This window comes from Miscanthus floridulus, chromosome 5 (assembly GCF_019320115.1).
Source record: "Miscanthus floridulus cultivar M001 chromosome 5, ASM1932011v1, whole genome shotgun sequence".
Classification (NCBI taxonomy): Eukaryota; Viridiplantae; Streptophyta; class Magnoliopsida; order Poales; family Poaceae; genus Miscanthus; species Miscanthus floridulus.
In genome coordinates this window covers 118,585,444-118,613,067 of record NC_089584.1, presented here as the reverse complement: position 1 = coordinate 118,613,067, position 27,624 = coordinate 118,585,444, and the positions used below count along the sequence as shown (strand labels likewise).

Below are 27,624 nucleotides of genomic sequence, written 5' to 3'. Positions count from 1 at the left end.
AGACGCACGCTGCTTTAGAATACTATTTCCACTGACCGGTGGGACCTAGAAGTTACGGGGCCCACTTTCAGTGAGACAAGCCAGTTTCAGGAGCCGGGAAAGTAGGAAACCGAGTGGCGCCCCTTCCCTTCCCACTCCCCAATCTCTTGTTCAAATCAATCACCTGCGTCTCTAGTCTCCTCTAGCCTCTTTGCGCAAAAAACCCCACTCCGGCAGCTCAAAACCCCAATGTTCCCCGGCCTCCCAACCCAACCCTAGCACCAAACAGCATCCGATGCGGCATCTGAAGCGCGGCGCCGGCGGCGCCGACCCCCGCGACGCGGCGGTGCTCGACTTCGTGGGGCTTGGGGAGTTCGCGCAGCTCTACCTCCCCGACCACCCGCCCGACGAGCTTGGGCTCTCCGCCGCCTACGACGACGCTTCAGGCCGCATTATGGTCTCCGTCTGCGGCGGCGCTGTCTCCGCCTCCCTCGCCGACTTCGCGGGGGCCCTCGGGCTGCCGATGGGCCCGGTTGGCCTCCCGGCGGGGTTGGACGCGGCCGTGTTCTCCACGGCGGAGGCGATCGGAGCCGTGAAGGGGATTGTCTGCGATCGCGTGCTGCTGGGATGGGGAGGGAGCGGCGTTGCGGTGCCGATGGAGGTCGCTGCCGCGCTGCGGTTGGTGGAGGAAGGCAAGGCATACGAGGTGGACTGGGGCGGCTTGATTTGGGCAGTGGTGAAGAGGGAGGTGGTTGCTGGGACGCCAGTGGCGGTACGCGCCGTACCTCCTCCATCTGATGGTGTGCCAAAGGCCGGAGCTTTTCGCGGAGAGCTTACCGCTTGGGAAGCGGATCAAAGATCAGGTATTGCAGCAGTGCCAGTTGGAAGACGAAGAAGAAGCCTCTTTGGTTTTTCTGGGCACCCAAAACATTGGGGACTTGAGAGAAATGCCAATTTTTGGCAGCCAAAACATGTGTTTTTTTCCTCAACTGCAGGAGGTGGAGTGCAGGGACACCCAAAACATTTCGCATTTCCAAGCCCTCATGCAACAAATCCAAGGTTATGTGTCTGACATGAACAGTAAATACCTGGATAAGGAACAGACTTGCAGGGACACTCAACATGAGGTGGAGTGCATTAAGGATATGGTGAAGGAAAAAGATAAACAAATTGAAGCTACTGTCAAGGGTATACAACAGGAGCTTTTAGCTAGGAGAGTTGTAATGCAAAAATTCGAAGCAGGACAAGGATCAGTTGTGCCGCAGTGTTCAACATTACCGTAAGTTACTTAAGAAGTCTTTATCCAAATTTCAGGACCATAGGAATATGGTAACACGTGGGAAAGGTGTTGACTCGTATTTGGAGAATCTTGGTATAACTGGTGGGCAGAATCTCACTTGGATGTGCCAAATGCGTTATCAGCGCCAGATGTTTGAAACATGTGATTCAAATTCTTCGAAGCTTCTCAAGGAGTTTACAGAAATGGAGAGGAGCATTGCACGCCTCAAGCATGAACTGGAAAGGCTAAAGAATTGTAGATCAATTCCGGACCTCAACAATGGCAAGCCTCAAACATGAACTATCGTTATCTACAGTTTAGGTGAATGCTAACTTACATGACTCAAATCATGCACACTTTCTGCAGGTGTGGAAGACGATGGTGAGGGCAAAGCATCCCTAGCCACAACATTGGGTGCATCTTGGACAGGTGAAGGAGATCGTGTTAGCAACACCACACAAGTGAGTTGAGGTCTTTCTGCACATGTTTGTTCAGGGGAATTTAGGGGTTTACACTTGGAGTTGACAGGTTCATACTGATAATTGGCCATTGATGTGAAGTCCAAGAATTTTGGAGATAATTGCTCTATCTGAACCTATCTGCTGATGAACAAAACTAATTCTAGAGACCATGACTAACTTGTGTGGATAGGAGTGGTTTTGGTTGTGCAAATAAGTTGAATAGGTGCTGCTTTGTTTGGGGACAAGTAAAGGGATGCACGAATCATTTTGCAATGTGTGCTGAAAACTGCAGATTGTATAGTTTTGTTAGGGAGGAATGTGTCGTGTTTTAAATGACCCCTTTCTGTGAATCTTGATAATACAAAAGTTGGAGAGGATTTAAGTATCTCTGCTTGTCCTAAAATTTCCTGATTTTAGGCCATTAGGTTTGGGAGATATAGATTTTTGAATTTTCGCTGTCAGGTTGGACTGTGTGCTGTACAGCTCTGGACTTTTGTGTATTTCGACCATGTTGACTTCAAAACTAGCTCCTGTTGATAACTAGGAAGTTGTAGTGTTTTTCTTGAGCTTTTCAAATTGTTAAAGAACAATATTTTTGGTTGGCTAGAACTCCAGTTATAAATTTGTGAAGTTTCCTGTCAGTTTCTGTCCATGAAGTTATAGACAATTTCATGAACTTTCTAAAATGTTAAAAGAACACAGTTTTTCATGGTCTATAGCTCCCGTTATGTTTTTCCTAATTGACTGTACTGTTTCTGTCCTACGATTTCAGATCTTGCAATTGCATGATTTTAGCTGCGTGTATAGCTTCACATTAGTGTGTTTCCTGCATAGAAGTTGTATGTGTTCCTTAGCTTTAATAACCAAACTTTCTTGCTTTCCATCTACTTGAGCAATAAAATAATTATGAAGTGAATGGAAAAGTGCTGTTGTTTTTGTTATCGAACTATATAATCTATGTTGGTTGTGCTACTGTTGCCCTCGCTTGTTAATTTCCGAATGTCGTAGTGACTTGTGTTATATTTGTACTCATATATGGTTGTGTATGTTTAGACCTCCTGGCATGCTCTTTGCATATGAATGTTAGATAATTAACTAACACTCTACTGGTGTTTAAAGTAGCTTGCTGGGATGAGTAGTGCATGTCCAAAGAATATGACCTTAGACTTAATTGCTTTAACTCTCATTGTTTCAACATGCGCATGTTGAAGACAAATAGCGTCTCAGATGAGGTTGAGCCAATCTCCCTAGACACCCTGTGGCCTTGTGTGGTAATGATCATTCTATATAATTTACAAGTTGCCGTGTATGCTTGTTGTATGCACAAAATCAAGAACAAATTTTGCTTAGCATTACAAAAGTACTAGGGCTGCTGTTGCTCACATACAGCCTAGCTATTACATTATCAAGGTCCTACAGGTTACACATAGCATAGTTATAGTTACCAAATTTTAGTGATCTTGATTAACATAGTTGGAGACCGTTCAGAAACAGCATATGAAAAAGTGGATAAAACAGGTTGCATCAATCCTACATCAGTTTATCATACCAGGCAATAAGTCAGAGGTGATTTAGCACATTATGTTTCTGCTCAGACCATTTGTTCATGCAAGAGCTACAAGCCAAACATGATTAACGTTCTAACAACCCCCGGCCCCGCCCCGATCCCCGAACTCGAATCCCTGCCCCGTCCCTGATAAGCTAAACGGGGACAAAACTTGCCCCGTCCCGTTCCCCGTTGGATCCCTGAACCCCAACGGGGGCCCGTGGAGGCTAAACACCCTATTTGATTAGGTATTTAGCCACAGTCCTAACTGACAGAATGTAACTTTTTACAATAAGAAACCACAATTAAATAGAAACCTGCAACTAGATTAGCCTTAGTGATCCACCTGGCAGCACAGCATGGCTGCAAGGCAGAAGGCACTAAGGCACCAATCCAATATTCCAACTGCATGTCCAGGCATTTAGGCAAGCAAATAAAGTAGCAGTATTACAATTGCATGACACCACATGCATTCTGCCTTCCATTTGCCACCTACTTCCAACCTTTTAAACTCATTCCAAACAATAGATTTAAGCTTTCTCCTTTTTGCTGCTGCTGCCCCACCTCTGAATCAATACCATCAGTTTGTGAATCAATAGCACTCAGGTTGAGCTGTGACACCTCCCTGGAGTTGGTTGTCACTAGGAGGTGTATCAGAAGATGGTGCACCAGAAGCTGGCGCAACTTGTGAAGAGCTTGCTGACCTTGTGACCACCATCGCTGTGCAAAGAAAGGAGCACAGTCAAGACAGGAAACACCAAAACACACAGATCTAGCTTCATTGCTTCAGTGTGCTTCTAATGATTAAAGTACTAGCCACATTTCTATTAGCTAATCAAGTAGCAGTAGTACTTTTAGGTACTAAAGAATCTAAGTATAAGTTTACAACTTTCTACTAATAGATCTGGTACGCATTAATTTCTACTAACTAATCAAGTAGCAGACTAGCAGTAGTACTTGTACTAATCAATAGGAGTAGTGTTTCTACTAACAGATCTCTGGTATCCACTATCCAATCTACTAGCGAGTGACGAATCCAAGTAGTACTACAGTACTACTACTTCTAGCTAAAAGGATTGAGATTTGAGAAAAAGAATCAGTAGATCAGCGTAGCACGTGGAGAGAGCGGATGGTGCTTGGTGCAGTTTGCAGTCAAGAAGATGTGCTCACAGCTCGAACTCCCCAACGACCGAGGTGCGTGCAGTCGAGCTCCGGCCTCCGCCAAGCCGTGAGCTACTATCCGATCTGCTGTCCAACACTTGTCCTGAATTGCTCTCAGCACTTTTTTGTGCTCTGAAGTCTGAATAATCTGTTATACCTATTTATGACAACTGGGGTCTTTTGGGACAACGGGAGCAATTTGGCTCACGTTGAGACAATGACAATTGGTCAATATACTGAAGGTGCAACTAAATCTGAAAACATCTTTGGCCATTCCTGATTTAGGAGATTCTTGATTTGCTGACACAACATACATTTTCATTGCTTGGAATTTGCTGCAGAACTACTTATAATATTCAGCCTGTTCGCTTGTTGGTTTCAGCCAGGGCTTATCAGCCAGCCAACAGTGTTTTTCTCTCACAACAAACCAGCACCAGCCGGGCTTATCAGTCCAGAAACCAACTAGAGAACAGGCCGATTGTTAGAAAGAAAGCCTTATGGTCCATCCAATCTATGGAACTTTTTCTAGCTTACTGCTATGAAGCTTCATTGTGATTTTTTTTAAAGCACCTCGGCATCGCATAACTTATGGTATTGTGCTGCAGGGAGGAAAACAGCTTGTTGGGTTGATAGCAAACCCCGATAAAAGGAATGACACCAGGGAGAGCATGGATCTTGATGGAGCTCAGTCAGGGACGAAGCTCTGCAGATGAAGCATGCCATGGCAGAGCAGCCTCTCAGATATTTTGTTAACGGTTGATCGTGTGCTAGTATCATGCAAAAGTGCTGATGAGATTGCACAAGTGTTTTGTCATGTGGACCTAATATAGTGGTATTATTATACAAGGTTATCCTAACTTAGTAGTCTGTAAGAATAGTGTAACCAGTAGCAGTGATGGTGCTATGGTTGGACATGAATGGGAAGTTTCTGCAACATGCTATCTACCTTTTTAGCTCTGTTTAGTATTTACAAGCAATGCGTCCTGGCATTGCCATGTACATTGCTGAACCGTACTTTATCATATAAATGAAACCAGAAATGCACTGGCTTTGTTCTACTGGCTTAGCTCAAGCATTTCTTTGTGATGGGATTTGGATGGTTGAAGTCGATTCTGGTTCACAATTTTCTCCAGACCAGGCTCACATACGCATGTGTTGTATTGGTTTACTCTGAAATAAGGAAAGGGGCAAGCAGCTGGCAGTGATGCTAACTTAAAATATTGCCTGATCATGTTAACGGTTTACGATTTCAGTTTGGAGACTTACTATGGGTGTTTTGATGTTTGACCTTGTCCTGTTCGCTTGAACTACTTCAGCAGGTATTTTTTAATGAAAGAATACTATTTTTCTCTCACAACAAATCAGCATAAGCATTCAGCATAAGCCAAATTTTAGCGAAACGAACAGGGCTAGCCCTATTTGTTTCGCTGAAATTTGGCTTATTATCTGTTTGCAGATTTGCAGGTTTTGTTTTCAGCTCTTGGTGATGGGCGCGCAACCTTGAACTTAAGAGATGGGGCTAGCCGGCTAGTCCTAGAGCAGTCCAGTTGTGATCTAGGCTTTGTCCCTTGTTCTTTCGTGCCTCGTTCGCTTGGCTTATAAGCCATATTTTTTCAGCCAACAAACATTATTATTTTTTCCACAACAAATCAGCCAACCATGGCTCATCAGCCAAGCCAAGAGTGCCATTAATGTGGATTTGGGTCCGTAGCTGAATGCACGGTGTTTTGCCAGTGGTCACTGTCTACAATGCAGTGAGTGTTCAGCAGCAATTTGTATGGCAAGAACGGCAGCAGTGAGCAATGCTTTTATTGACAGAAAGAAGGCATTGCAACCACCGGACATGTTCAGCTGATGGTTATCTGACGGACTTGTTTCTCTTCATGTAGTGTCGCGCGTCGTCGTCATTGATGTTCAGATTATTTTAACTGGCCCGCGATGGCAATCGTATTGGACGCTGAAGCCTGGAGTATACACGCCTGTAGGTGTGGGCTGACTGGCTGAGGAGGCTGACTGGCTTGTTGGTTCCTAGCCATAATTTGCCTATGGACAGGCCCAAAGGTGTGGCTGAATCTGAATGGCGTGGGGAGTTTGGGCCTAATAACGGCAGTCGGCGTCACTGCAACCTGGTTGCCTTCAGGTGACAGCATGGCCACGGGAAGCAACGAGTATAGCCGTGACGACGACGGCCAGGGAGCCAGATGACGGCGGGCACGCGGTTGGGCTAGTCGGCGAGCGTGCTGGGGCCTGACTGCTGGATCCTGCTCGAGACTCGGCTACCTGGCCTGCTAGGTGGTTTTGTGGAAGTGAAAGTGAAACGAACGAGCGCATTCGGATTCAGTTCCGGCCGACTCGTTGCAAATTGATGCCCGCCGTCTGAGGTCTGAAGCGCTTTGCAAAGAAGGTCGGGAGCTGATCTATTCTAGCACGAAGCCGTGGGTGGGCTGGGCTGGGCCCGGCATGTCAATCGCCCTTAAAGCCTCTTCCTGATACGTGGGCGGCGGCTTTGTGATGCGACTAATAATCGTCCCGTCAGTTTCAGTTTTAGACTTTTAGGCCACCTCCTCTTTTGTTAGCAGTCTATCTCATACTCTCTTTTGTTATACTCCCAACCGATAAGAGCTCTTGTCGTTTATACCAAGTTCAGAATGTGGACCATTGTTGTACAAGTTTGGCGAGCCCCAGAGCATCCGAGTCGTAGTTAGATTAGATCTCTCTGCGGAGTATGTGTGGGCAAATATCTGTGTGCTCGAAAATTAAATAGCTATACTCCTTAAGCTTATGAAGCCTACATCTGCATATTTTGTACGCTTTTTTTACTCTAAATATCCTGAGCATTTACCTTTTCTTTGAACTTGTATATATTTGCTATTTTGCTTTACCATAGCCTTTACATGTGACTTGTGAGGCATTTTTTTTCTTGGCACTCTATCTCCAATCTCCTTACGGAACTCCAAGTCTCCAGCCTACATGTTCTGGATCCTGCTTTCATGTACACCAGCCAGCTAAGTCTCTGTTGATGCGGCACCTGTGTTGGCGCTGAGTGTTACAATTGTTCAGTCCACCTCTCGTTTCAGATAAACTCGACGAGTTGTTGAGCGTAATAAGTTAAACTGTCTTTAACATGTTGCTTTTAAGTACTGCTCTTTTTTCGCTCATGGTGCTTATTTGATTCTCTGTCACTGTTACAGGCGGTCTTCCCCAATCTCTCTATCCATATCCGGCCAGGTTCCAGGAAAGAAAGAGTCATGATCTCAGAAAACAAAAGTGTAATCTAAATCTAAATACAGATACAGGCACACGGCCATTGGCTCGCCAGATGTTGTGAGGGTTATCCGCAACCCGATTTTCCCTAGTCCAGGCTACAGAAAAGAGCTCGAAAACTGGCCTATCTTTCGCTACCCGATTAGTCTGTACTGTTCAGACTGCTTGTCCTGACGCGATGCCATTGTACCAAATTTGGCCCTGTTAGCGTTAGCCTAATAAGGTTAGATTACACACTAGCGGGTACTACTAATCATGCGAAGCATGAAGCTGGTGAGCCTTATCTTGCTTTTAATCCTTAACAAATCTTCGATGGCCGAATCTATCCCTGCTAATCCAGAGCGCTTAGTGTAGTGCCCTCGACTGGTCCAGATTGCAGCGCCGGAGCACAAACAGCTTTTCTTTACGTACGTTCGGCGAGGTTCCATTCCATGCTCCCCTGATTCCTTCCCCTAATAAAACTTTGCCCACTACTAAACCAAAAGAAAACCCTAACTCGCCATTGAATATCACCACGGCGCTAACTCGCCATGCTTATCTTGCTCTGCTGCCCCCAAACGCGGTGCACGGAGATATTCAAATGGATTAGCTAGCTAGCCACCGGAGGCTGTAGCTGTAGTATCCCCATATGGAACTCGAGCTGAATTGCAATTGCTCTCACGGTCACGAATGGATGCTTGATCGTCCGTCTCCGGTCCCATCCAACTACCCCTCCCTCGGCTCGCACGCGCGGGGCTAGCTAGTCCGCCGACCGGCCGGAATCCCGTTACCGTCACTTTTTTTTATCTCTCCGGCGATGTAACCGAATTTTTCTCGGCCCAGTACGGAGACGTCACCGGCGACTTTCCAAGTCACCGGCCGCAACTTTCGTGTTGGAGGAGGCAGCTTTTGCGTCGGACGGCCACTCCCGGCTGCCTGCTTTTTCTCCAGCAGATGCAAAGACTTGAAGTAAAGAAGTGCGCAGAGAACCGGGGAGTCCTTTGGGCGACGGCGACACGCGCGACGTTTACCTCCCTCTCTGACGCTGACCCCGGCAGCTGGTGCTTCCCTCTTGCCGTGTGTGGTGTTGACTCGTGTGGACACTTCTCCTCTGAGCATTTGCATTTCTGAGGAGCAGGACCTGTATGTACGTGATCAATTCACACCACCATATGGGAGTGGCAGTCTGGCAGAGCAGTGCGTGGTCGCGGAAATAAAAGAGGAATTGGCGCAAGGGTCAACTTGTGCATTCTCGCAGCTTCTATCACTGGTGCTTTCTCCATACTATAGTAAGCTTATCCGGAATGCGCGCGGCATCATGTTCATGATCCACTGTCCTTTCTTTTTAATCTCTGTAAAAATGACAGCAGTAGCTGCTTTATAGGGCGAGTAAGGAACATTGTATGTGACCATCATCGTCACGTGCAATTTGTAGATCTTCTTTTTTGATAAACAAGCAGTCTTTAGAGATGCGTGCGTCCAGAATGTACGTGACCCATCTAATATATAAGAGCGTGCGGTCATGCACGATGCTACCACTTGCTGAAGTGACCTTAAAACAATCTGGGATACCGAACCATTTGTTTACTCAACAAACGTGAAGCATGTTTGTAGTTGAGTTGTGTTAAATGAATTTTAAGTTCTTAGACCTCTAGGATAAGATCATGCCAAAATGTTGTTGGCAACAATTAGCTTACAAGTGCATACTTTGAATTTCAAGGGCCATACAAAGTATGCACTCCCTTGATCCGTTTTTATAAGACATGTGTTTTGAATATGCAAAGTCGATCTTTTTTACCTATAATAAATTCACAAGATCATGACCATATAAATCCAATGGTACCAATTTTGTGGCACATTTGAAGGAACATGACTAAATATCTCTTATATATAAAAGAAGGCCAAAACACACACATATAAATTCAGATTACACAAGATCATAACCATATAAATCCAATGGTAGATACTGATTATATTATATGTTATATATAAAAGAAGAAAGAAAAAAGTATAAGAGTTATGAAACAAAGAAGGCCAAAAAGAAAATCAATGAGATTAATTACACCTTCTAGGTATTGATTAATGAAGGCTCTTTCTTTAAAATAGCATTCAGATTTGCAATTGACATAACTCACATATCATTAGATAACAAACATTGGCCAAAGTGTGAACTTGAACAATAAAATCACACATGGGTACTTTAGTAGTGCTAGGGACCCTAAGTAGTGCATGTGGTACATTGTGCACTCTATCCATCAAGGATCAAACCTTAGGTTTGATATCTCTTATGTCTTTTTAATGCGACTATTTTTTTCAACGGTAGGTGACATACCCATCAACTGCAAGCCTGTTCGTTTGGCTGTGGCTTGTCGTAAACGATCGTAAATTTCCAGCCGAAACAGTATTTTTCTCTCACACAAACTAGCCAGCAGTACTTCTTCACGAACCAGCAACGATACGAACCAGCCAACCGAACAGGCTGGTATCTATGACCTTTTCAATTTAAAGACCTACCTGCCTAGTCTTCCATAGACTTTGATAGATGTAGGATGCTCATGCATATGCGTGGATTTGCGTGTAAGAGTCTTAGTGTCTATATTGTGTTTTACAAGAGAAAACCATGCCTTATAACACTGATCAGATGGGAGAGGTTCTACCTGGCTTAAGCCTTTTGCAAAATCGTAAACGGAAAAGGATAGAGTCATGCAAAAAAAAAAGTTATTTTCGCTACCTCAATCCCTGAGAGGGAGTGAAGTTTGAGTGACAACATCAAGTAACAAAAATGCAGATGTGCCAACAATTGGCGGAGTAAGAGGAGGAAAAAGAAGAGGGTCTATAAATATCCGTCGAATAAAATCTTGCCACCTAGGAAAGTCATCTTAAGACACATATTGGAACAAAATACAGCACATACTCTAATAGGGGCCACTTTGCTTTAACTTTTTTTTCCACAGCTTTATCCACCCCCCTGGCTTAATTACGGACAGCAAGGGTATAGGGTAAAACTTGAAGCTTCATCCATGTTTGATGTCTGCTAAGCATCAAAACTTGAGTGTGGACAAACCTAACATTTTAAGATTTAGTTCAAATTTGAACTAAATTGTAGAGATTCGAACCATATCAATAATCTTTTCAAACGGGCCCTTACATTCATCAAAAAAGTTAAGAGCTCACAGACTTGCATTGTCTGCACCGCTCACGCAACGCAAGTGCGGGATGTACACATGATGTGGAAAACGACCAAACTAAAAAGGCCGTCCTTTTTTTTTAAAGAAAAAACTAATAGACTAATTATTCACGGCAACAGCATACTGCTGCCGTTCCAAGTCGTCCAAGTCCCCGGCGTCGGCGTCGGCGCCCTGTGGCCTTCGCGGCGCCGGCCTCTCCCTGCTCAACATCTTCATCAACGACGCACAGGCACCGATCCCCCGCTCCGGCGTCGAGCTGCAGCTGCCGGCCTCCTCCTTCACAGCGTCCTGCACCTTCTCCTGCACGAACCGAGCTGAGCCCACCGCCGTCGGCGGCGGCGGCTCCACCTCGGCGCGGCAGACCGGGCACGACGAGCTTGACGCGAGCCAGGTGTCGACGCAGGGGACGTGGAAGACGTGGCCGCAGGCCGGGAGCGCCCGCACCACCTCGCCGTCCTCCACGGCGCCGAGGCAGATGGTGCACTCGTCGGTGCCGCCGGCGCCCGCCTCGCAGCCCACGTCGTCCCTGTAGATGGTGGTCGTCAGCGCCGCGATGGCCGCGGGATCCAGACCGCACTTCGTCGCGGGCCGCTGCCGTGGTCGGCAGCACGGCGGCTCTGGCCGCCGCGCGGCGCCGGTTGCGGCGGCGGACGTGGCAGACGTAGAGGTGGAGGAAGAGGGCGAGCCCGAGCACGGACACGACCGCGGCGACCGCGGCGGTGATGAGAAGCGCGTTGTGGCCCGTCCCCGCCGCCGACGGTGTCCGGGCGCCGCCGCTGCCGAACCACGCGGACCCCGGGTCGCTTGCCTTCATCGTCGTCGTCGTCGTCGTCGACATGGTTTCTTCTGCCTAGCTCCAACAGCTCAGCCTCAGCACGCGCGCGCTCCTCTAGCTCCTCGGCGTGTCGCAGGTACGAGCCAAGTTGCTCCGTTGGTTGGTGAGTGAGAAGTGAGAAGAGAGAAGACTAGGTGGCGCGGTTTGGTGGGCGGGTTAGTAGCAGACCTCGCCTGCTCTTATAAGCTTAAGCAGCGGCAGCAGCGCGCGCGCCGCGCGCCGCTAATGATTTGCGACGGGTTTGTTTAGTGGCTTGCTTAGGCGCATAGGTTTCAGACGTGACCGGCCGACTGGGGCCTGCCAGGGCGTGGGCGGTGCGTAGTGGGCAGGCAGCACGCAGCACGCAGCACGCACCACAGCAACGAGACGAGTGCTGGATTCGGATGTCTGTCAAGTCATGTGTGCCGGAAAGCGGTGCAGCCGTGTGGGTATTTGAAATTTCGACGTGGCCATTGGCGTGCGATCTTCCTCTTTTTTTTCTCTCTCTTTTCTTTTCCTCGACTCGACGAGACGTGACGCCGTGACGGGACTGCGACGCGAATCGCGCCCAAAAACTTGCTTAGCCTCGGAGGTAAAGGTCCAGGCAGCAGGATGGGGGAAGAGTCTCTGAGAATACTCGTGTTGCATGGTGACAAGCCGAGACACTCGGCAACCTTTTCGTTTCGTCGTAAACGATTGTAGATTATTTACTGCTGGCTGGTTTGGTGTGAGAGAAAAATATTGTTTCAGTTTATAATCCACGATCGTATACGATCGTATAAGCCCAGCCGAACAGGCTGTCGGCAGCCGGTGGTCGGCTACTGAAGGCTCACCGCGTGTTGGTGATTGCTCGCTCGCCATCGACGACACTGACCGGTGTAACTACAGTACAAAACCGAGTTCGTCACTGAGGGCCGGCCAGTTGTCACTCGCTCACTTGCCACCTGTTCTGGACACACATATCCAGTTCTCCTCCTCCAGCTTTCTCGTGTCTACACCGACAGGGACAAGGCCCTTCATTCCCTTGTCCGTTTGGAGTCGTTTGTGTCAAGAGTTGTTCCTCGCTTGGTCTTTGTTCTACCGACAATAACTACTGGTAGTGCAACGGAAGGATTCTGGTTCTATCGTGCCCTCAGCCTCAGAAGTTTCAGCATAAAGCCAGCGTAGTGGCAGGGCAGGCAGCACACAGCACAGCAACGGCGACATGTAGGAGATCTCACCACTCCATCATGGTCTCGCAGGCCCAGGTCTAGTAACTTGCAAGTAATCACGTCTTGATTTGGGCCTGCAGCTAAAAGCTCGCTACTTAGTGCCAACCACACACAATAGGCCAGGCGCCAGAGCTTCCTCTACAAAGAAGTACTGGGCCAGAGTTGGAGTGCGAAAGAATTTACTGGGCCAGAACTGGAGTCTCTAATAACTGGGCCGGACTTCCATGGCGTTGGTTTTTGCGGTCATTAAAACATTCGCGGGAATCTGACTCGCGTACGGTGCCAAGGCCACTTCGCTTTTGATTGAAGATTTGTCACACGCAGCATCCCATGATCGGAGACAGACATGACATAGCCTCCACCTCCAGTGGTGACCACCTTTGGGCCTTGGCGCAAGCATCCGTCGATATCAACGTGCGTTGCGGCGCTGGCTGTGGTGGGATTCGCAATTCGCAAAGCCGAATATGCCCTCTCCCGCTCCCTGATAAGCGGCCTGCCGAATCACCAAAAGAGCAGGGCATTTTTCCAATCAGGTTACCGCCGATGCTGCTATTACCGAAGCGACGCATACGTCCGACCGACGCCCGGCACGAGATGCATCGATCGATCGAACTCGTCGTCGAAGGGGAGTTGCGGGTTATTCCTTGGAAAACCGAAAACATCAGCGCGCGAGGCCCGGTGAGGCGGCGACAGCCTCACCGGTCGACCGAATAATGGAAAGCGCCACCGGGTCGGGCGGCCCTGCGCTCGTGAAAAAGCTGTCGGAGACGTCGCGACTGTGCTCGGCATGGGCGCAGCGTACGACAGAGGCGCCTGTGAGCGCTACTACGTGGACGGAAGGACCGGCAAAGTGACTCGCCGGACGAGATGCCGTTGCAATGGAAGAGGGAGGCAGAGAGGCCTTTCCGGGAGATGCCATGGCGCGCGGGTTGCAGGCTCGCAGCCTTGCAAGCAGCCACCTTTTGGCAAGCCCTTCCAAGTCGGCATCTCTCCATATTGCCGGCCTAAACAGGAGACGTACTACACAAAACAACATGGTGGCCTGCTAACTTGTATCATCCTTACTTCTTCCGTCCATCCAGCCGAAGATGGCTGCTGAAAGAGTACAGCTAGAAGAAGAAGCAATTTTTAGCTTAAGCAACCGTTGCCGCTAATAGCCAGAGATAACTGGAGATAGCCGCTAATTAATGACCAATTTAGCTTCAGCTAAAAGTTTGACACGTCCGCCCAGAAAATAGTCGCAGCCCATGAAAGCCCCAAATGGCAGCCCACTCTTCAATTCAATGTTCATACCTAGCCTTCTCTCTATTCTCTTCCACTCGCGTCTCTCCGACTCCTCTGTGAGACGGCAGGCGGCAGCGCCCAGTCCCTGGAGCCATGAGAGCAGAGGCGACAACAACTTTCACTACATGAAAAAGTCGCTTTAGGCACACTTTTATAGTAACACACATTAAAAATGTCTCTACATAGTCATGTAAAGATGCTTTTTTGACATGATATTATGAACGTCTCAACATAACACGGTATTAGACACATTTTGTGTGTGTTAAAAGCCATCTAAAGACACTATTTATAATGATATTGTAAGCGTCTCAAACTGACACCGTGCTAGACACACTTGTAATCGTCAATAGCTTCTAGACACGTTACAAAGTCGTCCCCGGAGGCATGAAAGCGGCAGCACCTGTCCTCGCCGCTCTGTCCGACCTCTGTTCCTGCTCCGATCCTGCCGCCCCCACCTCCACCCAGTCATCGTGCTAGGCCCCGCCAACGTCGGTGACCTGCTCGGTCGCGTCGAGGCGTTCCTCTGGGATCGACTGGCTCTCCGGCATCACCAATTTTGTGGAGACCATGTTCAAGGTGCATGCAACCAGCGTGCCCTCCCGCCTCGCCTCCTACCGCCCCTTAGGCGGCCCTACTTCGCCAGCGATTCCGTGTCTCGGTTTCAGTTGCAATCCATTAAAGATATGTTCTTGTTTAATATATGCTTAGTTTTAATGATGTCTGATGGTCATGAATCTGCTATTTTGTTATGTTTGATGGTCGTATGGTACTGATGGTGATGTTTGATGGTATATCTTATTGTCTGAATTTGATGTTCAATAGCAACCACACGACTTGTACTCTCACCGCCCTTCGGTATATAAGGCAGGGTATGGGATCCTATTGAAAGGGAAGGATCGATCAAATCCTAGCAGATCAAACCCTAGAATAGCATAATGTTCCCCCTACACCTCTCTCTTTCTCCATTGTAAGAACTCGACTGAGCATTCTCAACACGAAGAACACCATTGCTAGATGTAGGGCTTAACGCCCGACGAACTAGGATAAACCCCCTATGCTTTGGGTGCTTAAACCTCCAAAGGCATACACATCGTCCCACGTCGAACAACACGATTACTGCCACATGAACGAACCCACGACACCGCCTCTAAAGATCGTCTGCGGTAGTGCAACCTTACCATGCAACATTTTGAAATCACTTATGAAAGGTTATAAATGCATAAGAAGTGTGGATGTAATTGAGTTGTACTCCCTCCGTTCCCATTTAACTGGCGTACACCAGTTTTTCATTTTGGCCATAATAGGAGGTAGCTAGACTGCAGGTATTTTGGGGCAATTAATTACCCGGGACTAAAAAAACAAAGCGGTGCACGCATAGCTAGCATCAGTTTCGTGGCGTGAAGTAATCAAAACACCCTTTTTTTTCTTTCACATGCCATGCAGTAATTACTTTCCTGCATGCCATGCGGTGATTATTCATGAGATACGTGTCTTGGTATCTGAAATGAAGCCCCTCACGCCAGTTAAATGTAAACGGAGGGAGTATATGCAAAGCATTTCTATATAACTGTAGCAATACCAGTGAGAGACACACTAGGTCATCTCCCACCTATACCCCCCCCCCCCCCCCCCCCCCCCCCCCCCCCCCCCGCGACGGTGTCCATACAAACGGATGACAACTTTACTAATACATACATTGCAGTTTGCATTGGCAATAGATGTGAAAGCTTTTAATAAGGGGTGGTTGCATTTGTCCGGTGACAACATATTTCCATTTCTACATAGAGTATATATGTAGACTCAGCTAATGCATGCCACAAGCTATGACTGCTAATGCGTATTTTCATTAATCAACCCGTACACGACAAATTGTATTAGTTGCATTACATCACATGTATAGATTGTAACGTTTGGTCCAAATTTGCAAGCATCCCATGAATCTTTATAAAACGACGGTATGTACTAATAATATGCCCAGAGGACTTCTGCACGCACTGCCTTCCACTTCCATACGTAGTTGTTGCAGACTTGCAGTAATAATGCATGCCTTTTTTTTTTCTTACTACAGGCTACAACAACGACAAAGTACAACGGTCTGCGAGCACTATATATATGCAAAAGAGAGTGGCCATAGCTAGCGACTGGGGATCTGCTCTGTGGACTGTGGTACGTAGTAGAAAGTGACCTATCCTCAGCATCTTCAAATGGGAAAGAGAGCCCGCAATCATTTTGTGCCATACTTTTATCTACCATGTTCGGTGCTGAGCAAGCTGAGCTCCGACGACGGCGCACAAGAGAGGGAGAGAGAGATGATACTGGCAAACGACTACTACAGTCTACAGTACAGCCCTTCATGCTTTTCTCTAACGGCAGCTTTCCCATTCCACTATACGTCCTGCAAGTCTGCATATCAGCAGGAAAACAGCTAGCGTAGTGCGCAAAAAAAAAAAAAAAAAGAGGAATCTCAAAGTTAACATATATACGATGACTTAATGTGGATTAATGGGGGTTATGTTGCATCAATCAAACAAATACTATGTTCGGTGTGCTATAGTATTGTTGTGAGCTGAGGTCAATGACAGTTATTTTTTGCATAGGTCAATGACAGATTGACGCATGGAATGAACAAGATATGCATGCTTCCATGAACTGGAGAAGAAATTCAAAGGAATATATATGGAGGCTGACATGCAAAGCAGCAGCAAGTCCCTACTCCCTAGGGCTAAAAACAACCAGAAACGAACACCGGCGCAGCGAGCTCTGTCTGCGCCCGCCGAGCCACTGCCAAATTAGCAGGACGTTGATATGCTATTGTCCCAGCGCCCCCTTTGGCCCTTCTTTCATGCAGTTGTCAGGGGTACCGGTACGACATGCCATACATGCAATTTTCAGAAGATTCACAGTCTCTGGTGAGCGAAAAGATACCCCCACATAGTGAAAGCAAAGGAGAGAGGAAAGTGGGAAGAGGGCAAAGATACCACACTCACCAGTTCCAATAATAGAGGCATGCAATTCATAGAGCGGCGGCCGCAGTCCGCAGATCCCACCGCAGCTGCCCGCCTCCGGCCTCTTCTTCCTGCTGCCTGCCCCAGCCCCGGCCCCCTATCATTATCGGCATGGATGGAGAGGAGACATCAGGAGCAAACAGCACAGCACTTGCACTCCTCACTGCTACAGGGGACTAAACTGTTTTTAAATTCAGCTGCCCCCCCCCCCCCCCCCCCCCCCCCTGCCTGCCGGTGCCGGCTCGTGTTCTTTGTTTATTTTGCTCGATCCCTTTTGCCGCCGCTTTCTTCTTCATTATACGTATCATTATTAGAGGCTGCAGTTGCATCGGCTGCTGCTTTGCCTGCTTGCTTTCTGGAATCAGGATCTAGGGGCGACAACCTTCAAATTGTGGCTCAAGGCAGGCCGGAATCTTCCTTAGAATAATGAGGTGAAAAGAGAAACATTAAAAGGTCCAAAGGGGGAAACCCATTGAGATCACATCGTCTCGTCTATCTCATCGTCACCACATCTTGTCCATGCTGAGAGAATCACGGAATGGAAAAAAAAATATTGAAATAAAACAGAAGTAGTAGTAGCAAAGCCACTAATGCAACAGTAACGGCTGTCTAGTTCAAAGGGAACGACGACTTGATTAAACCTTAGTTATACAAGCATGATTGAATATAGCAGCAGCTAATAATTAATAATGCGAAATTCCATTACCTAAATTAAACAAACTCCTACATGAAATGACATACAGCTGACCAACCAGATCAATGAAGAGTGTAGCAGTGTGTGTGTTAAGCTCGCACACCGTACCTCGTAGTTAAGCACGCTCATCACTCTCTCATTGCTTCGCTTCCTTGCTCGTCCTCGCCCTGGAGCCGCTGATGGGCCGTCGCCGGCGCGAGGAAACCCATGAACCCGCCGGCGCCGGCGCCAACCAGATGGCTGAAGCCGCCGACCTGCCCAGCCATCGTCGATGGTTGGTGGATCGCGGCGAGAGGGTCTAGCCAAGCGCGGGCAGACGGCCAGCCGCCACTGGACTGAAGGGGTTCCCCTTGGGAAAAGAGCTGGCCCTGGTGGTCTAGCCCTTGATGCCGTGGGGGCACGCCGAACATGTAGCTGTCCCCATTGCCGGCGGCGCCGCGGCCGTCTCCCGCGCTGCTGTTCTCCGAAGCAGCATGCCACGACGGCATTCTCTGGCCGTGCTCCGGCCAGCCTTGGACGCCTGCACCAGAGATCATACCGTGGTGGTTCGGGGACACATGATGGCTGAAGATCGGGTGCTGCTGCTGGTTATTAGTAGACTGGAGAGTGAGGCGAAGCTCCTGCGGCTGGTGGCTGCTGGTCGTGCGGGACAGCAGGTCCGGCGGGGAGCCCCTGTACTCGTCCTGGGTGGGGGTGGTGCTGGCTGTCGACGACGAGGGGAACAAAGACTTGACGTTGCCGGAGCCGGAGACGCCGCCATCGGCGCAGACAGAATGTGGCATGAACGAGCCGGCCACACCACCGATGGCGCCACCACCGGGGTTGCCGAACCCGTAGGACGACGTGGAGGTCACCTGCTCGGCCGGCTCAGTGGCATTTGCTGCCTCCGTGGCAGGCTGCTGCCCCTCTGCCCGGTCGGCCGGAAGCTCGTCGATGGCGGCCTTGGCGTTACGGATGAGCCAGTCGACGGCCTTGCTGGGGCGGTCGTAGCCTAGGCGGTCCTGCACGTCGTAGAACCGGATGGCCGTGTGCGCGGCGAGGCGGAACACGGCGGTCGCGCAGCCCGCGCGCGGTGCACACCTTGCTGTGGCGGTCCTTGCGCCCGGCGGCGGACCGCACGATGCGGCCGCCCCCGAATGCGGTCGCCAAGGCGTCAACGGGCATAGACTCGCCGCTGCTGACGCCATCGCCGCCGGCGCTGGCTCCTGCTGCAGCCCTCGACTGCTGCTGCTGCTGCCTCCGGTGGTGGTGCTGGAGGTAGCTGAATCCTTGCTGGTGGTAGATCTGGAGCTGCTCCTGCTCCTGCGCCTGCGCTCTCTCCTTCTCCTGGAGCAGGTAGTGCAGGGTGCTGGCCGTGGCGGCGGTAGGGTTGCTCCAAGGGTCCAAGCCCTTGGACAACTGGTTCTTGTCCTCCTCCAGCTTGAGCAAACTCACTTGTCCTCTCCTCCCTACAGCCGGAAAGAATGAAGAAAGAACAAGCTACTATACTAGCTAGGAATCAAAAGAGAAAAACTAAACTAATTAATCACCTAATTAAAGAGACCGAACTGTTTCAGGCAGCTGCATGCGCTTCCCCCGCGCCAAAGCTCACTCGGCTGGCCATGTCGAGGAAAAATATTTAATGGCCATATGCTGGGCGCAAGGAAGTTGGGAACCAACCCCACAGCGTCCACAACAAGCACAACGACTCCTGCCGTCCGCAGGAGGCAGGCAGATAGAACCACACCACACCACACCAAGCTGCTTAATACTGCGCGCGCTGGTGGCCTGGGTGCATGCAGCCGGCCGGCCTCTCTTTTGTGAAAGTGACAAGCAAAAGAGGGCGGCAGTGCAGATCTTATCTCGGCAATCTCTCTGTGTGCAGCTAGCTAAGCTTACACTGGCCGGGGGAGCCGGAGGAGGGAGGAAAAGAAGATCTCGGCTCGGAGCAACTAAAGAAAAAAAAAAGATTAGGACCTCTCTACCAAAAGGTGAGATAATTATGATTCTACTAGTACTCCTTCGATCTTACCTACACCTTGACAAGGACATGAGCTACTACAGCTCCTAGTACCATATATATTGAGCTGATGTGGAGAAGATCAGCATGTCTCTTCTTCTCCAATTTTCTGATAGATATATATCCCTTCTTTTAATTTTATTTTTGTGTGGGTGAAGTGTTGAGAGAGAGTCAGAGAGGCGGCCGGCTATAGCCTGCTATAGATAGATTGATAGGATGATGCAGGGTCGCAGGGAGAGGGGACGAGCGAAGAGAGGGTGGCGCGGACAGGCAGGCAGGCAGGCAGGCTCAGACACAGGAGGAGTCAGGGTGTAGGGCAGAAACTAATTTGGTGAGTGAGATCACGTCTCTCGCTCCCTTCCTCAGTTCCAGTGCCTTGTTTAGATTACAAATTTTTCCAATCTGGATATTGTAGCACGTTTCGTTTGTATTTGACAAACTTTGTCCGATCATGGACTAACTAGGCTCAAAAGATTCGTCTCGTGATTTACAACCAAACTGTACAATTAGTTATTTTTTTTACCTACATTTAATGCTCCATGCATGTGTCCAAAAATTGATGTGATGGAAAGAGAGTGAAAAAACTTAGAATTTGGAGGTAATCTGGCCCAGATTTCAATTGATTATTAGGAGAAGCCACAATAAATTCCTCCCATGGCTCTTCCTGCACAAGACTGTGCCTGCTACTCCAACTGGACAGCCCCACAGTCTGCAGTCACGATACGCCAGCTGATCGTGATTCTGTGCTGCGTGTCTAGTACGTGCTATTCTCTTGTGCATACATTACATTCTATAGTTGCAAAGTTGTGCACAAGCTCATGACGTGATGAAGAATTCTATTACCACGATCAATCAATTATCACAATATATATCCAGCTGTTGACGTGAAAGGACTAGATTATTTCCTTTTGGTTGTGTTTGTTCGAGGAATCACTCCATGCTACGTGAGATGGTCCATCACAAATCCATTTCTCAAATCCGGTGGAATGATTTCGGCCATGTTTGCTTGTCTTATAATCTGTACTTTTCAGCTTATTTTTTCAGCCGGAACAGTGTTTTTCTCTCACAACAAATCAGCCGGAACAGTGTTTCGGCTTGTTTTTTCAGCGAAGCGAACGGGGCCTACATTCCTCATACCAGTACTAATTATTAGTTCGTGAGAAATGGGGTGATGATGCATCAACCTATACTATTCCACAAACTAAATAAAAAAAGTGAGAAATGAGTAGATAATGGACTAACTCGTTTCTCAAACCAAATTAAAAAAAAACATTACACACGTACATTTTTTTTTTGGTTTCTTGTCTAAGCTTGCCAAATGTATGTCTATGACCTCGCTCTTCAGATTGAAAAGGTAAAACGAGAAATGTATGATTATATACGCTGTACGCATCCGCGTCTGTGGAGTCTATAATTTTCATCCTGTTCGCTGGTTGATTTCTGGACTGATAAGTCCGACTGGTGCTGGTTTATTATGAAAGAAAAATACTGTACCATAGCTGATAAGCCCTGGTTGAAATCAACAAGGAAACAAGCTGTTAAGGTGCGACCACCATGAGTGGAGCATCTTTGAAAACCAAGGTACGAGTACGATGGTCATGTCATGCGTGTCCGCCCCCACATTATTTGTGACAAATTGTTTGAGAAAACGTATATTTTTTCTACTATTTAGATCCTGTTTAGATTGCCGTTAAATTTAGTCCCTCCTAAATGGTTTAGTCTCATTTAGTTACTCTAGAGTTGCTAGAGAGGACTAAAGTCCATTTAGTCCCATTTAATTATAGTATTTGGATAAAAATGACTAAATGAGACTAGATTTAGCAGCTCCTAGCTGAACCAAACACCCCTTTACTGTGATAAAATAGAAAACTTCTAGCATCCCACTAGTTACTAGCTTTGTATAATACTCGATCAGTTTAATAGCTACTCTCTCCATTTTAAACTATAAGATGTTTTAGCTTTTCTAGATACATTGTTTTTACTACGTATCCAGGCATAGTGTATATCTAAGTGTATAGTAAAAGTTATGAATATAGAAAAGCCAAAACATCTTAGAATTTGAAATAGAGGGAGCATAATATAGTAGTAATAAGTACACAAATTATAAGCTTACATTATCACGAAACAGATAACTGTCTTATTTTATAGCTAGGATACACGCATAGTCATTACCAGTTGAACACTGATCCTGAGTCCTGACTCTAGTGAGAGGCGTAGTTGCTATTTTCGAGTAAATATAAACAATATAATCACGCTTTGCGCACTATACATTAATTTGATTGTAAGGTGGGGAAAGTATAATACTCCCTTTTTTAGATAAAGAAGTATAATACTCCCTAGCTGAAGTTAAAAGGCTTTATTGTCTATTGATCTGTTGACTGCATCCATTGAGTCGATGAAATCGCGCATGGTTTAACCAAACGCTTGATCAAATATTTAAGTGATATTTCTGCTCAGTGGTCAAAATTGCCCCGAAAGACCTTGGAATTTGCTATGCGTGGCACTCCGAAATGGTCGTGGACTAGTAGATCATGATGCTTTGATCATTTTTTATTGTTGTGTTAGAAGATTATGAAAACAATCTAGTTCAAGCAGAAGACAACAATGCAAATGGTATTGATGAAATGACTTCCATGTTGTAGGATATCATGGCATCATGTGAAAGCAAGCATATTTGGCAAATGGCAAATGAGGCATGAGAGGAATGAATATGGTTTGTTCTCATATAGATGGCTTGCTTTGCATGAACAAGAAGGGGTTGATTGTAGATTGGCTTTGATCAAGTATTGAAGAATGAGTCCAAAATGTAGAAGTGAGGAAATGACAAGCAAAGTTCAAATAACAAAGGAGACAATGTGTGTAATGGATATAATAGGGTCTCCTAAATTAGTTTGCTTGTATGGATAAAGATTTGGAAATCACTATGCATTGATTTGATCAAGTTGAAAACCAAGTCAAGTAAGATAGACAATATTTGAATATGGCTTGGATATGGACAATATTGCTATTGAACTTCAAATGAAATCTTAATGTTGGTTCTAGATATAACAAGAAAGCAACGCGCGGCGTTGCCACGTGGCTTACATGGAGTGCTGCCATTATTGTGAATCTGGTTTTAATGATGTCTAATACAATACAATGTGGCTCAATGTCACCTATCACTACTTGTTGGTGCTCATGATAAGTATTTGAGAATCTAAGGTGTTACGAGTCAGTGACATCATAAATCGTATAATAGCAAGCATAGCATGATGTCATGGTCTATCTACTTCAACGAAAAAGGTTACGCTTCAACTCCAAATTGCACAAATAGGAATATGGTATTCTTATATATTGTATTGTATATATGCCTATGACCAAGTCGCATGTATAAAATCAGTTTTACTTTAGCTAAAATCTCGAAACACTATTAAGCAGCATGGTAGTGACTCTCCACTACAACCTGCCGATATTATAGTTGCAGACTACTGATCACGATTCACAAGCCATCATTGCCTGAGCTCGAGCTCTGCTTCCACTTGCAGTATGAAGCAAAAAAGTGAAGGAACTGCTGAGAGTAGTAAAAGCTAAAAGAAATATCTAAGCTTTACAGCATAAAGAACTTTGGACCATGCGTCATTACTTGGAACATTGGGGTAATGCCTGATCCTTCAGCTATCATTCCAATGGTTCTCACTTCTCCAGGTTGGTACTTAAATGACCCTACGTTAGGAAAGCATTACTTCAATATTGAAAGGCCACAATGCATACCATGAGTATATGTACATTTTTATTAGTAAAATACTCCCTCAGATTGAAAATAGATACTATATTATCGTTCTCAACTTCTTTCAGATACATGTCATCCTAGAACTTCTGGCTATTTTTTTGCTGTTTTATCCATTTCTTGCCTTTGCTAAAATAAATGCTATCACTCCCACAAAACAAACAAACATCTCTTTCCAGTGTCGCAAAAAGGAAGGTCCTCAAAAGATTATAGAGAAAATAGTATTATAAGGTGGACCATGTATGAATATCTTTGGTCCTTTTGCAGACAAATAATTGCCGATTTTCATCTAACAGAATTGCTGAGACATTCTTCCTTGGGGGTATATCTTCTGATCGACCATATCAAACACAGTATGAGTTAGCTCTTGTATAGATCATAAGCAAAAAGGTTTAGGCACCATGGTCTGGTCAAGATCTGAAGCGATCATAATGTGGGCTGAAGCATCGAGCCTATCCGTCGAAGTGCTCCTGTGAAGATTTGTGGGAAAAGTTGGGTGCTTCTGCTGTTCAGTTCCCACAAAGGAGATGGCAAACAACAACAATTTGTTCCTTGTGTGTTCTTTACCTACCCTTTGGTCAACCAGTGATGAGGTCTTGTTCAATATTATAGATGAAGAAGAGAAGGTAAATATGATTTGTGCCTCAAGAAATTTAGGCCACTAACAATCGTCCATAAGGACTCAGAAACAGAGAGGCAAGAGATCATCACATTATTGAATCATGTAAAATTTAGGCAAGAGCTTCAGTTAATTTATGGATCCCATGAAGTTCACAAGACATGACATTAAACATCTCATATATACTCTTGAAGAAAAATAAATTCAATCCAGGTATTATGGATGGATGTGTGTCAGCTCTAAGACATTACTGAGTTTCAGGCTGTGAGTTGAAGCAGATAGGAAAATTTTAAAATTTATACTACACAGGCGAAGCAAAAGCAAGTGCAGGATACAAAAGGATTCTTATACAATTGGGTGAATTTACTTTCATATTTAGCAGAAGTGTATCGTGGCAGCAATACTAAGCACCAATTGAGAATATATCATGTAAAGAGATTGAGGTCAGACCTTTCATTTTCCAGTTGTCAGAACTTACACCCAAGCACTTTGTCGTGGATTCATCTGCTCACGTTGTGTATTTCCCAGTACAGAATCGCCCCCCCCCCCCCCCCCCCCCGATGGAGGAACCCCTGACCATCTGATGCTCCTAAAACACGACAAAGAAAACAAAGAAAGCTTGTTGCTCTTTTTTAGAGTTAGAACTTTACTTCCTAGACATTACTAGACAATATTTACCACCGACCAATGAGCTTGTAAGAACAGCTCCAAATGGACACCACTAGCTAATATGGTTAACAGAGGCTCTGACGCTCTATTCGAATCTGAATTACTTTATTGATTGCTTTTTAGCTCATGGCTGTTTTGTGTTGGTACGAGGTAGCTATTTTCAATTCTAGTGGCATGGTACTTGATTGCTCACTACAAGCGAGTCACCGCCAGGATGGATTGACATAGGGCAGACCCATGAGTGGGGTCTGAGGAAGGGATATACAAAGCAATAAGCTGTCTCGAATTGATTTCAACTGGCAATGAGGGAAAATGCAGGGGATTAATAACCATCTGCAGTTTCATCCACAAGCAAAACTGAACGTGGTAGCAAAGTAACCCCAATTAACTGCACATATCCCACAACACCAGATTTTTATCGAACGAATTAGTCCAGATTGTCAGATTGGGTACACAAATTTATAGTTTACAGATTGACACAGGACGGATTCCACTAACCCAACACAGAGATGCACACGGTACAGCGGACGGAGGTAGCAGAGGCATGGACCAGAGCATCACGGGCATCCGTCCATTGGTCAGGCGACATAGACATTGTCGTCGTCGTCGCGGTGTAGAGGACACCGTGGAGGTAGCCGAGGCTGGTGAGCAGCACGCTGATCGAGAACTCCATCTGCCCGGATTGGCAACGGGCTGTAAGAGCAGAGCAAGGAGGGAAGGGATCAGGAAGAGGAGGGAGGGGGGTGGAGCGGGACTCACGGAGCAGCAACCATGGCGGAGGAGGACCGAGCACCCTGCCCGGCGTCCGGCATCGATCTGATGGCCTGAGCCCGTCTCTTCGCCGACCGGCGTCCGGCACTCTGCCCGGCGTTGCGTGCGCAGGCATTGGGGGCCGGCGGCCGCCCCGCGCCCCGTCGCCTTGCCGATGGGTCATATCCGCGTCGCCTCGCCTGCGTTGCCGCCCCTCTTCCATTCTCGGAGGCCAGAGCACGACGGCCCGAGAATCTTCACGAGTTACCGGATGGACGAAGCGGGCAACGCCCGAACCGATCCGCAATCGGACGGACAGTATTGCTTCTTCGCCGGATCAGACGGCCAGAGCGTTAACGGGCGACGTGGCCCTATCCGTTAGCCCGCTTTTGGCTCAGCGTTAGTATTTAGAGATGTGACTTGTGGATAGCTCGAGAGGGTGAAGATAACAACAAATTGGTTTCGAACGACCAAGCAAAGGTGAAGGACAAGTGAGGGCTTTGGGCGCTGATGGACCAAGGCTGTGGTGAAGAAGAGAGTACTTGCATTGAGTCAACGTACTACTCAAGCTATGAGGAATCATATTATGTGGAGGATCAAATCTTTGTTCGAATCATAAGTGGAACTGACTTAAGCCATGAATAAAACTTACATGTGTTGAAATGGTTAAGTCACATGCTTAAGGGTGGGTTTGCTCAAGAAGAGTGAGACAAAGATGGTTGCGACCCTTATGAAGAGATATTGAGTAGAAATGACATATAAAACATTGAAGACACAAGCGATTGAAATAGACATATCCTTCTGATCTTGAGTATAGTTATGATGTACTATTAAAGGACATTTTTACCACCGATTTTTATCCTGAACCGGTAGCGAAAACTTATCATTGTTTTTACTGGCCGGTTCAGGACAAGAATCGATTTTATTCTAAACTATGTACCGGTGGTGATATATTTTCATCAATGATTTTAACAAAACTAGTAGTGAAAATATAGTTGGTAAAAACTATTTCTATAGTAATGTGTACACTATTTGGATGAATTCTACAATAATATTCTATTAATAATTGGGATAGGTATGTTATACAAAAGATTAGGATCAATACGTTTATATGGTTTATTAGCCACCGCACAAGACAACAATCAAAAGATAATAATCATGCAAGATATATAGGAGCTTTGTTGGAAAGCATGGTGTTTTGTCGTATCTGTGGATCTGATTCATTAGGTGTTGCAAGGGTCTGTTTGGTTCACGGCGTGGCCTGAGGGTGCTCGCTCAGGCAGCTCGATCCGTCCGCCAGGCGCTCAAAATGGATGGCCTTGGGAGCTGCCTGGCCAGTCAACGTTGGCTAGTGTCAGAACCAAACATGCCCTAGAACATGCCCTAAGTGCGTGCGTGCTGCTGTGTTCTCGGGCATATATGCTCCGATCCTAATGATAAGTACTCCTACACGTGAATAACTATTTAACTAGAAACAAGCGCGGCGTTACCGCGCGCCTGGCTATGTTAGGCCAGTCCGCGTTGCGCGATTATGTCAGAGTATCAGTGCAGAGTAGCTGCTTCCAATAGATAGAAAGGATTACATACACATTGATGTATCTATTTAATGGTGCAAGACTAATATTTTTTTGACACATATCTCCATTTTTATAAGCGGGAAGTTGGGGAACACAATTTAGTTATCATCGTCGTTGCAATATTTGTGGGAGAACATTGATGAAATTTTATAGGCAACGAAATACAAGTTTCTGATGGAACATCAGCTTGTCATTGGTAGATCGATCACAATGATATATTATAGAAATCATGGAGCTGAATGTGAGCTGCGTGACCATGCTGCCCCCTCAGCTGGATCATTGGCCACTGCCTTTGATGACTCCACCACTGCCCCTGAATGGAGTTGTGGCATGGAGTACAGAACCGATAAATAGACCAATCATCACTACCTGCTAGAAG

General features: G+C 46.7%; 1 long non-coding RNA gene and 3 pseudogenes across 1 annotated transcript; 1 reads left to right on the top strand and 3 right to left on the bottom strand.

Moving 5' to 3' along the window:
- Positions 1-201: 201 nt before the first annotated feature.
- On the top strand, positions 202-5,457 carry LOC136453261 (uncharacterized; annotated as a pseudogene).
- Positions 5,458-10,787: 5,330 nt separating this feature from the next.
- Positions 10,788-11,840, bottom strand: LOC136453260 (RING-H2 finger protein ATL73-like; annotated as a pseudogene).
- Positions 11,841-17,769: 5,929 nt separating this feature from the next.
- Positions 17,770-19,161, bottom strand: LOC136453257 (transcription factor PCF7-like; annotated as a pseudogene).
- A 5,641-nt stretch (positions 19,162-24,802) lies between these two features.
- LOC136453256 (uncharacterized) lies at positions 24,803-25,900 on the bottom strand. The gene is made up of 3 exons (XR_010758989.1): positions 25,678-25,900; positions 25,469-25,591; positions 24,803-24,838 (listed from the first exon to the last, which is right to left on the bottom strand). It is a non-coding gene; the product is annotated as an uncharacterized lncRNA (long non-coding RNA).
- Between the last annotated feature and the right edge of the window lie 1,724 nt (positions 25,901-27,624).